Source organism: Neopsephotus bourkii, unplaced genomic scaffold (assembly GCF_033783945.1).
Source record: "Neopsephotus bourkii isolate Nb327-2 ecotype Australia unplaced genomic scaffold, CSIRO-AGI_Nbou_v1 NB_196, whole genome shotgun sequence".
In the NCBI taxonomy this organism is placed as follows: Eukaryota; Metazoa; Chordata; class Aves; order Psittaciformes; family Psittacidae; genus Neopsephotus; species Neopsephotus bourkii.
Window position 1 is genome coordinate 14,398,230 of NW_026900709.1, and position 12,640 is coordinate 14,410,869.

The window sequence follows — 12,640 nt, forward strand, 5'->3', positions numbered from 1 at the left end:
AGAGATATATTGTTTCTAAAATGACATTAATATGACCCTGATGTTTTTCTTTGTATATACATTAAAATTATATTTTAAAGGTAATTTGAAAATAAGAATTCTCATTCTGCCATGTTCCATAAAAGTATATCAATGTTTCCATTTGTACTGTGTTATTATTGGCTTGTTCCTGGATCCAGGACTTTCTTTCTAGTGATGTGCTACTAGGTAGTCTGTGGTATCCAGCAGTTTGCCTGTAATCTTTCATTTATAAATAAAGTTGCTTTTTGTGTCCTGCTTGATGGAGAGAGTCTCCATTAAGGCGTACATGCACAATATAGCTATGTTGGATTAGAAGTCTACTTCTCAATAGTAAACTGAGAAAACGGGGGGGTGTTACGTGTTTCTTTTGTTTTGGGTTTTTATTTACTATTGGTATTTTTTTTAATGTTGGTTTGGGGGGGGGGGGGCGTGGAACCTTTCATAAGGACCTCTGTGGGGTTTTCATGGGGAGAGGAAATATTTTCTATTTTTTTGCACTCATTTTCTTACTTGAATAAACTACTGATTTTGATGAAGTGATGCTTTAAGTAGCATCAGTTTGCTTCACAGTGCTATGAAGTGTATGTATTTTCAGTACTTTTAAAAAAAGGCATAACAAGAAAATATGGTCAATGAACTTAACACAAAATGTGTTTAATAGGTGTGGGTTTTTTTGCAAGCATAGATTGTTATTAGGCTGCTAGGCTAAATGATCAATGGAAGAGAGTCACGTTATATGTTGGAAAAGAATCTTTTTCTGTTTTATATTAACACTGAGCGATGTGCTGCAGTCATTGTCTGTGGTGTCTCTAGAGAGAAATGCTGGAGTTCATTTCAGCCCTAAGGATACCACTTAAGCCTTCCTGAATAAACCAGTGGAATATGAACATGCAAGCAACAAGATGGGTTTTTATTCCGATAACATCTGTAACTCAGAAAAACTGCCATAAGGCCATAGTGGTATTTGGTAAAGTGAACAGTCATGAACTTTTAGTTTTACATATTACAGGCTTCTGAAGAGTAAATTTAGCCCAAATGCAGAGACAGACATAACAGTTAGTGACATTTTTCAAGTACGTCTTTGATAAGTTGTTCCTGCAGACATGGTATTCATCACCCTCTGAGTCTCTGCTCATAAAGTTAACTAGACAACTATTTTTAAGGTTTTGTAAATTCTTTATCGAAGCGATGGGAACATCCTCCGAAAGGCTAGCTGAATGTATGGCATGTATTTGTCTTATTCTCTGATAGTGTCTTCTCTTTCTTTTTTTGTTGACGTGTTTGGTGTTACTTATTTTGTTTCTGAAGATAGTCATCAAAACGTGAAGTTGCATAAGTATTTCTTAGACTGCCAAATAGGCCCCTGCTTGTTGGTAGGCATGGTGGACTGGTCAGTGGTGTGTAGACATGCTGAAAAAAACATGTATTTAACTTATAAAGGGCAGCCCCTTTTTTATTTGTTTTTAAGATAGCTGTTCTAATGGCTGTAGATCTTGCTCTCTTCACACTCAAAAAAGAGCTTATGTTACTCTCTAACCATTTTAGATAATAACTGTGTGTAGACTGATTACATATAGCTGCACATATTAACTGTAGTTTGTATCACTCAATACAGAAAAGGCAAATTATATATAAGTGCAGTCCTCAGAATCTGTTACACCACATACAGTATTGGCTAATATACCATGTAGGAGATTTTTCTGGGGGAAAGCTTACTATTTAACTTTACACTGCTACCACCTTGGTGTAGGAAAAAGCCCCTCTGCTAGTAAGAACTTTCCTTGGCTTTAAAAAAAAATTAAACAGACATGGCTGCTTGCGCTAAGGAAATCCCTGTGAGTTTTCAGCTTAAAGGTAAAGAAGCAGATAATACCCATCCCCCTTCACAATTTTATTTCTGAAAAAGAGTTGTAAGCTAAAGGTACCAAATAATACTTTCATTACTTACTTTAGCTCTTAGGTACAAATAAAGCTTACGGAAAAGGACCTTGGTGACCTTCCTTTCAAGAGGTATTGCTCACCCTTTCGGCTGATGCATGTTCCCTTGGTGTTGAGAGCAACAGATGTCATCCAGCTTCTGAAGGAAAAGTACGTTTTAAGAAACAGCTGCTTCTCAGTCCAGGCATGGCTGGGCAGATCTTCAGGGTCACCATTTGAGAATAGTGAATCATGAAGATGCCACAGATGAAGTTATTACTTCTTCAATAAATAAGGGGAGACTTTGCATTCTTGGGCTTTCTGGTCTGTAGAAAAAACATTTCTGTGTTTAATAGGATATAACAGAATCCCATGATTGTGAGGGTTGGAAGAGACCTCTGGAGATGATCTAGTCTAAGTCCCCTGCCGAGGCAGGGTCACCTAGAGCAGGTTGCACAGAAATGCATCTAGTTTGATGGTTTTGAATGTCTGCAGAGAAGGAGACTGCACAACCCCCCTGGCAGCCTGTTCCAGTGCTCTGCCACCCTCAACAGAAAGTTTTTCCTCATGTTGAGGTGAAACTTCTTGAGCTTTAGTTTATGGGTATCACTTCAGGAGTCTATCACCATCCTCTTGAAGCCCCCCTTTGAGATATTTAAATGCATTAACAAGATCCCTTCTCAGTCACCTCTTCTCTAGACTAAACAGACTCAGCTCCTGCAATCTCTCCTCATGAGAGATGCTCCAGACCCTGATCATCCTTGTGGCCTCTGCTGGACTCTTTCCAGTAGCTCCTTGTCTTTCTTGTACTGAGGAGCCCAGAACTGGACACAGTATTCAAGATGTGGCCTTATCAAGGTGGAGTAGAGGGAGAGGATCACCTCCCTTGCCCTGCTGGTCACACTCTTCCTGATGCACCTATTGGCCTGTCTGGCCTCAAGAGCACACTGCTGGCTCATAATCCACTTCTCATTCACCAATACTCTGTCTCATCTCTTTACTAGGCTGTGCAAAGATGCCTTTTTTTATGTCTTTTATCATGGTAAAGAGTATTTGCCAAGAAATGAGAAGCTGGTTTAGCTCAGCTGAAAAAGCAGAGTTTTGAAGTCTGTGCATACCCTTGACTGGCTGATTTTGAGGAGGAGATGGTTTGTGTAACATCAGGTTGCATGTTCCTGACAATTTAGCTTCTGCTAGAAAATTGTTAAAAAATAAATCTTCCTCAACTCATATTGACCTAAAAGTGTTTCTGTACTTGGTGTCTGTGGCTCCTGTTTTGAGGGGGGCTGCAGGCGCAGCCTCTGTGAGGAGAGGCAGGAGCTGCCTGATGCTGGACACGGCCATTTCTGCACAGCTCTAGTCGACCCACCCTAGAGCATGGCTGAGCCCCTCAGCCAAGATGGTGGCACCTGTGGGAAAACACACCCAGAAAGCAAGAATAAAATGCCACATGTCAGCGTGAGGAAAAAAGTGTGAGAAGCAGCCCTGTGAACACCCAGGTCAGTGGAGGAAGAGAAGGAGGGGGCTCCAGGGGGCTCCAGGCACTGGAGGAAAGATTCCTCAGTAGCCTGTGGGACAGGCCATGGTGCAGCAAGTATTTCCCTGCAGCCCGTGGAGGAGTATACCAGAGCAGGTATCTGCTTGGCACCCTGTGGAGGACACCACACCAGAGCAGGTGGATATTCCTAGAAGGAACTGCAGCATATGTGTTGCTTATACTGGAGCAGACTTACCTTGAAGCCCTGCAGCCTGTGGGAAAGACCCATGCTGGAGCAGGGGAAAAACGTAAGGAGGAAGGGGTGGCAGACAGCTACTGCGGTGGTGTGACCCCAGCCACCCTATTCCCTGAAACGCAGCCCTGCATAGCTGTGTTAACACATTCCTTTTTCACAGTAAGGTGTGTTTTAACTTAATGTTTAGGCTAGGTAAAGCGGGACTTGTTTTTCCTTTTGTCTTGTTAGGTTTGTCTTAAAGAGTTGACAAACTGTGCAAATTTTAGCTTTCTCCCCGTGCCCCTTTTGCTTTTTTTCCTTGCATCATAATTGGTATCTGTTCTCCATGTCATTAATGGTACCTAATTTTCTATGAAATATCTGACAATTAATTCTCATACTTCTTGCTACAGGGCTTTAGAATTACAAAAGAGGCAAATGATGACTGTGCCAGAAGCTTTTATTTGGATATTTTCATTGCTGTTGCCCTCTATTTCCTGTTTCTTTTTTTTTTTTTCTCCTCATGTTCTCCTAGGATCTTCTTGTTCAAGAGCCTAAAAGCATTTAAGGATTACGGAATGAAAAGATGGCACAAGCAATGCTGGTACCACCAGGATCTGACAGCTTCTTCTATTTCACCAAAGAATCTCTTGCAGCTATTGAAAAACATATTGCTGATGAAAAGGCTCATGACAACGATGAGCATAAAGATGATGGTGGTCATGAGGAAGATCGCCCAAAGCCAAGTCCTGACTTAGAGGCAGGAAAGACACTGCCATTTATTTATGGTGATGTTCCTCCAGGGATGGTATCTGTGCCCCTGGAGGACCTGGATCCATATTATATCAATAAAAAAGTAAGTATTTTATATTAAGAGTGTAATTAGAACAGTCCTGTTGAACTATAAAGCGATAAATGCTCCGGTGTGGAGGTAGTCAGAAACCCTGGTTGGAAGTATCATGCAGTGTCTGATATCATCTTAATTACTTTGAATACACTAAATATGACTGTAACTCTTCCGCTTAATAAGCTTTTCTTTTAATGTCTAAGGTTTCCTTATGATGGTAGTTTGAGTTAGTGGATTTGATTTAGATGTCCTAAATCTCTTCAAATCTGATTGAATGCAGATACATTTGAAAACTTCCTCTCTGTCTGCTTACTCTGTTCCTGGGGTTTCTAGGAAACATAGACAGTACCTGAGATCTATTTCAGTAAGGTAATCTTTGGAAAAGGTGCTCATCTGCCAAAATGGTAAATTGTCAAACTTTCCTTGAAATCTCATAGAAATATTTGTTTTACAAAAAGTGAACTGTTAAACGCTTTCTGGCTAGGGAGGGACATAAGTAAAAAGAATAAATATTGTCATCACATATATGTCAGCTTCATATGATGTGATTTAAATGGATTGGTAAGAGTTTGTGACACAGATACGTTTTCCTAGAATTTGCTTCAGGGCCACTGCAACTGTTCTGAGTCTCATGGGAAGATTTGATTTTTCTGGCCAGTTATGTTTTTCCTGAGTGTTTTTAATACCAGTTCTCCAGCAAGTAATTGCTCCCTGGACTGCCCCATGAGCAACATGAAGACCGTACACTAGTAGGATAATTTGAGGTCATATGACCTCAATATGTTATAGAGCAAGGAGGTTCTTCAAGGTTGCTACCTCATTCCTCTTAGAATGACTTTGTATCTGCATGGATGAGAAGTTTTCCCAGAAACTTCATATAAATGGTGTGGGGTTTTTTTTATGTAAAAGAGGATTTGTGGCTCAGTGTCGGTTCAGCAAAACAGCATAAAAATAACATTAATGCGAGTAGCCCGACACTCATTTCTCACATTGGACTGGGTGTAAGGACTAAAACTGTGTACTTTGTGTTTTAATATTTGGTCTATGTTACATGCCCAATATAGACCTGAAGGCAAAATCTAAACTTACATATATGTACTGCAATGCAACCCAGTTTCTTTTGTAGATAAAATGAAAACAAAAGGAGAAAAGAGCAAGGGTGGTGACTTTGGCAAGTACAGATGAAGAAAATATGTTTTTATGTAGGCAGAAGTGGAATATAAGCAGTGAGTGGTTATTTTATTGTGTAAATCAATAAAATGCTTGCTGAATTAAAAACAGGACAGGTTCTTGAAATCAGGTGCTAAATAATCAACAGATGAGCAACTTGCATACAAGTGACCAAAGAGCTATATTATCTCTCTGTAAGAAGCAGTGAAGTTAAAGCAGTGGGGGGTTTATACAGCATGTTGAAGACTAATAATCAGATGTAGTTTTTTTAGTTAGTTTAGGTTTTGTTGTTGCAAGTTCATGAATGCTACTGTCAAATTATCTATTTCTTTTACAATAGAATATCATTAGAAAACAGAAAGATTCAACGTTACTACCTTTGTATTTCTGGATATTAGCCTTCTGGGAGAATAATCATAGGAAATAGATTGAAGTAAGATTTAATTAGATGACATTTTCATTTTGTCTCATAGTCAAAATAAAAAGAAAAAAGGTTGCATAAATGGTACAAGTGATAATTGTCCATGCAGTAAAGGCAGTAAAGCCTTTGAAAGCCAAGGATGTCTCACCTCAGAAGCAGTTTCAAAGGACTGAAATAGTTGCTTGTAAGTGTCCAAAAATGGTTGGTTAGGTGCTTTGTCTGCTTTGCCAACTTTGATCTGAAGTGCATGTATTACAGCTGGATTAATTTTTAATGTTAAAAATGACAAATTTTTAATGTAATGGCATAATCCTGGAAAAAGCTGAAATGCAGATTTTGTTTAAAAGCACAGACAGAGGATGTCTGGTGTTGATTTTTCATTGCTTATGTGAAAATTTAGACTGATATTTGCTTGTAAAATTCTACTGATGTGTAAGTGCAGCCTCTATAGCAAAGTTGCTAACAGGTGTCCTTAATTTCCTATTTTCTGTCTCCTCTCTTTTTTCTGTTTGTTTTGTTTGTTTGATCGGTTGGGCTTTTTATAAGACTTTTATAGTATTGAATAAAGGGAAGACAATCTTCAGGTTCAGTGCCACACCTGCCTTGTACCTTTTATCTCCTTTCAATATTGTTAGAAGAATAGCTATTATGATTTTGGTTCATTCATATCCTTTTCAAGTGGTTTGTTAAAAATTATTACTGTCTTTTTTAATCTTAGTAACAATGGGGGTTTTTGTTTAGTGTTTAAATGTGTACCTGCATTTAATTCTTTCTTTCAAAATGAATTAGAACTAAGATTTGTCTCTTTAGCTTTCTGGTTAAATTCAGAGGGAGATACACAGCATGTGTGCCTAGGTTACAGAGTTACTGGTATAGCCATCATTGTGAAACATCTTTGCATTGTTGATGACATTATTTGCATCATTATTTGCACCATTATTTGCATTATTGATGATTAAGAGTATGTTCCTTAACTGTAGTCAACATTGTTCAGCATGCTCATTATGCTCACTATTTTGACAAACTGTGTTTTTATGACATGGAGTAACCTTCCAGCGTGGACAAAGAATGTAGAGTAAGTATACTTAAATGAGCTTGTAATTTTTTAAGTGGTTTAAAAATGAGAAGTTGAGAGCTAGACCATATAGTTTTATTTACCCTCATGTGTTATACCAGTATTCTCCTTTTTATAGCCCGAGTTTGATCCTAGCTGCTACTCAATGCAGCATAGACCTTCAAGGTCAAGGAAGAAAACAAACTGTGATATTGTTAATCTTTTCCTCTGAACAATATTCTGATTAATACTCTTGTTCAGAGTGTTTGTACAACTAATGCTTTCATGAGTTCTCCTTCTTGAGCTGTTCCTTCAGAATTTATGTAAAAAAAGAATAAAAAAGCCATTCTGCCTGAAACTACTTCTTTTCATTGAGGAAGATGCTTTCTAAGGCCCTTTGAAGCATCTTCATTTTGTATAACAAAATTTAAAATGGGGACACATACACCCTTACTAAAGAAAATAGCTCTGCTAAGGATTATTATTTGACGTTCTCAAGTCTACCTGGGCAGCCATCAAGTGCTAGAAAACCCTAGGTTTCATTTACCTATGGATTTTTTTTCTGACATGGCAACCATGCTGAAATTTTTATTTGAGCAAAAATAGTTTTGTGATTATTATTATTATTATTATTATTTGTGCTGAAATTACAAAATCTCATATGCCAGGAACTGGAAAAATATATCAGATAAAATAAGTAATCGATCCAATTATCTTGCAGAGCAGCGGTGGGAAAACAGCCATAGTTTATGTGAGTTTGTAATTGCTGTTACAGTATGTGTGACAGTAACTGGGTCCTGGTGGTTTTCCATTATGCCTGTGATGTTGTATCACTGAAGGACAATCTTATACTTTTGCTTGGATGTTTTCTCATAGATACGCTTTCACTGGAATTTATACTTTTGAGTTTCTGGTAAAAGTCCTTGCAAGAGGCTTCTGTATAAATGATTTTACTTGCCTTCGTGACCCCTGGAACTGGCTTGATTTTGTTGTCATTTCCTTTGCGTAAGTATATAGTTTTTTAAAAGTGAAATATTAGATAGATTTTTTTTTTTTTGAACCTGTAATAATTTGTTTAGGTTATTTTACCTCATGTAAAATGAACTCTACTTGAATTGTGTTTCAACTTTTTCCATTTTAATATTTTACACTAATGTAGCACACAGCAGAATTAGTGGACGGTCCCACAGCACAAAAGAGATGTTACCAGTGAACAATTTATTTTAAAGAGTATTTAAACAATATAAACAGGGAAATCATTTTTAAATTACATTCAATGGAGATTCACTTAAGTGTCTGTTTCTTAGGGAAAACTTAGTTGAAACAGGAATATATGAAGGACAAGTCTTTCATTTAAAGTTTCCCTTTCAAAAATTCCAGTCTGGATTACAGGTCCAGGTAAGCAGTGTACGCTTTACCTCAATTCTGAATAACTGTGATTTAATCCTACAGGTATATAACAGAATTTGTAAACCCTAGGCAATGTTTCAGCTCTTCGAGCTTTCAGAGTATTGAGAGCTTTGAAAACTATTTCTGTAATCCCAGGTAAGAAGTAAATGTGTAAAATAGTAGGCACTCTACATCACCTCTGTTTAATTCTGTCATTGTGTTTGTGTGTGGAATCCCTCACTACAGGTATGTGACAGAGTTTGTGGACCTGGGCAGTGTCTCAGCCTTGAGAACATTCAGAGTGCTCCGAGCTTTGAAAACAATATCAGTCATCCCAGGTGAGAGCTAAGTTAAACACTGAGGCTGAATGTAATTCTAGAGGAGCTGAACTCCTATTTTTTACAGAAGCATCCAGATTTTAGTCTTAAGTGCAATTTGATTCCCTTTTCTAATTCTCTAAAATGCTCAGCCTCAGAGTTTAATACATTCTTGCATGAGAAACTGAATCACATAGCCTGTGCATACTTCCATTTCATGATGTTGAATTTTCTCTCCCACCTTAAGTATCAAAATGAATTCTTTTTATTTTTCTCTCACTAATTTTAATGTTCCTATTTATCGAAGACATTTGGGATTGAAAATTTCAGTCTGTTGTAGAAGTTGAATTCCTGAAAGAAGACCAAGATAATAAAGAGTAGCATGGGAACTGCATGGTGTATTTATTACCTTAAGATGCCTGTCTTCACCAAACCAGACCTCCAGTTGAAGAGGATGCAAAAGAATGCAGTCATAAGAATTTCTGCCACAGTGCAATTGTGTTCTGTTTTTGTTTGCTGTTGTAGAACCAATGTATTGGAATAGAGCACTGGCAAAGGTTTGGAGCAAGAGGCATCAAGAAGAAAATAAAAGGACGAATTTTCTTTACATGTAGTTTACATGTATAGAAAACATGAATAAAAAGTTACCTCTTCATTTGAAGAGCAAGTGTTTTGGAATGTGTCACATTCATTCACCTTAATATTTTCAAATTAATTTGTCAGGAACCATAAGACTCGTTGGTACTTTTTTTCCCTTTGGAAAATATTTTAAGACTTTTTATGAAGCTGTGCATGATATTTGTATGTTAGAGTAGGTCACATCACATTCTAGTGTAGGTAAATATTTAATATTATAACAAAAATCTGCTTCTCTCTGCAGGCTTGAAGACTATTGTTGGAGCCTTAATTCAGTCTGTGAAGAAGCTCTCAGATGTAATGATTTTGACTGTGTTTTGCCTGAGTGTATTTGCACTAATAGGGTTGCAGTTGTTCATGGGCAATTTGAAGAATAAATGCTTGTTTTGGCCATCAGACAATTCAACATCTTTTGAAAATTACCTAGCTCCATACTTTAATGGCACGGAGTTTAATTGGACAGCATACATTCAGAATGAAAGTAAGAAACACTTTTGCAACTTACAAAAATTTTTGTGTTTAAACACATTCACATGCAAGATTACTGTTTCATACTGTAGGTTAAAGGTAAAAAGCAATTAAATATGATGACAAAGAGTAGGGATTTCCATGTATTTGGGTCCCAAACCTATGCTGACATGATTGTTCTGCACTTAGAAACATATTTATAGGGTTAGGTTGGTTTTAGAATCACAGATTCATGCAAGTTGGACAAGATCTCCACAACCAGACCAGCTGCTGCTTGCCTGCAGGTCCAGTTAGAGCAGACTACTCAGTGCCATGTCCAGTCAATTTTTTAATATCTCCGAGAACTACTAATATCGCTGAGATACCACAGTGTCTCTGGGCAGCCTGCCCAGTGTTTGACTTGTCTCACAGTATCTTTTTCAAATATCAAATCTGAATTTTAAACTTTTCATAATTGCCTCTTACACTTCCAGTGTGCGCCTCTGGGAAGAGCCAGGCTCCATCTTGAGTCTTTCGTGTTATAGGCAGTGTGAAGATCCACCCACACCCCCCACATCCTCCCACCCCAATCTCAAGGCTGAACAAACCTAATTCTTTTAGCCTCTACTTGTATCTTTAGGTTGTAAATAAGGTAGAAAAGCACTAGATAAATATCAGAGATTTCCTAGTTAAGATGTACTTTTATTATTAGGTAGATGTAAGAAATCAATTGGTCTCTATTAAATAAAGAACTCACTAGGCAAGTAGTGATTCTGATACGAAAGAAGATGGTATTCATCTTGTAGGACCTATTGTTACTAAGGAGACCGACAAAGACATGTTAATCGAGATGTTTTTCAGTAGTCTTAATCTCTGTAGACTGAAGTGATAACATTCAGGCAGGTTCAGAAACAGCTGTTTGGTTTTTGTGTTTGTGTCATATTAAGTGGTAGCACTAGTAACCATGAGATGTAATACATCATCTTCTAATTGCCAAAAATTTGATTCATTTTCATGTGTGAGTGTGTGCTGGAAGTGGATTTACAGGGTATTGCTCAGTAATTATTTGCAACAGTGCATTTAAAGAAAAAGAAATTGGTAGAACAGTGGATGCTAGCTTCCCTCCTCACTGACCCAAGAGTAAAAAGCAAATACAATTGTTAACAGGCTGAGTTTTGATGAGTCATGTTTCCTTCCTTCCTTAAAAATGGACATTAAAATTCTTTTTTCTGTATTTTCAGATTTTCTTTCTATACTTCTGAATTGTTAATGTTCTCAAAATTATGTGAAAGTATTTACTTTTTTTTGTGCAATCTATTATTTTAGCTGGGGTTTTTTTGCCTAAGAAGTGTTGCAAAAATGGAGGGATGATAGTGCTTTGTGGATAATTTTGGCTGATAGCTTATATGCTGTAGAACACTTGTGAATTTTCTCTTCAGATACAGTATAGAGATTTTCTATTTCCATTTCTCACTAAGCATCAATCTAAAACTAAACCACAGAACTATTATCTTCAAGAATGTCATTTGCATACTACATACTACATACTGCATACTATGCATACTACAACCGTTGACTTTGCTGGGAGTCTCAGTGCTGATGCAGGCAAGGAAGTTCCATCTAGTTATGTTTGTATTCCCCCATTCTTATATAACCTGTTCTTAATCATTTTTATATGCCAGTTGCATTATAATTTCAGTGAGCTCAGTTGTTTGTCCTTCTAGTGTTATTTTTCATCATATCATATGCTGGTGAGCTGTGAGTGACTGTGATGCCATCTAGTGACTTTTCCTAACATGTGCATTTTCATTTATTAAGGACCAAAGCCAGATTTACTTTTTGAAAATATATGAACAATCCACATGTCAGAGTATTGGCACCTGGCATTTAGGTCAGTAGCTGAACATTCAGAGTTTTGGCCAGCTCTATGGAAATAATAGGATTATAATTTTTCTAACATTGTGTAAGTACTGTTATTGAATGGTAGGATTTTGGCATTACTAGACTTGATGTGTTTGGTTTGCAATCCTCCTATCTTCATATATTCTTCATCATAGTTTCTGACTAAATAGTTTTTTACCCTTTTAAACCCCAAGCCTTTTGCCAGCCTCTTTGCCAGCCTGCTGTCTTACCTTCACCTTGCTCTCTGTCTGCCAAGAACCCCCAGTGCCTTTTCTGCAGAGCTGCTCCCCAACTGATAAAGCCCCCAGCCTGTATCACTCCAAGGGGCTCCTCACAGTATCACAGTATCACAGTATGTTAGAGATTGGAAGGGACCTCAAAAGATCATCTAGTCCAATCCCCCTGCCGGAGCAGGAACACCTAGATAAGGTTACACAGGAACGTGTCCAGGCGGGTTTTGAATGTCTCCAGAGAAGGAGACTCCACAACCTCCCTGGGCAGCCTGTTTCAGTGTTTGTCACCCTCGCTGAGAAGAAGTTTCTTCTCAAGTTTAAGTGGAGCCTCTTGTGTTCCAGTTTGTACCCATTTCCCCTTGTCCTATCATTGTTTGCCACTGAGAAGAGCCTGGCTCCATCCTCGTGACACTCCCCCTTTATATATTTATATACACTAATAAGGTCCTCCTTCCCAGGGACACAACTCTGCGTTTGTCTTTGCTGAATTTTCTGTCTCCTGTCAGCTCTTTCCTCCAGCCTACATAGATCCCTCTGAATGGGATCTGCCCTCAATCTACTTCTTCCCTAATTA

At 37.9% G+C, this 12,640-nt stretch overlaps 1 long non-coding RNA gene across 2 annotated transcripts in view; it reads right to left on the reverse strand.

Moving 5' to 3' along the window:
* LOC133207071 (uncharacterized) overlaps positions 1-12,640 on the reverse strand; it is a 92,010-nt gene that overhangs the window by 14,456 nt on the left and 64,914 nt on the right. For both annotated transcript variants that reach the window (XR_009723942.1, XR_009723943.1), the window contains exon 2: positions 7,247-7,321. This is a non-coding gene — a long non-coding RNA (uncharacterized LOC133207071). The remainder of the gene's footprint in view (positions 1-7,246; positions 7,322-12,640) is intronic.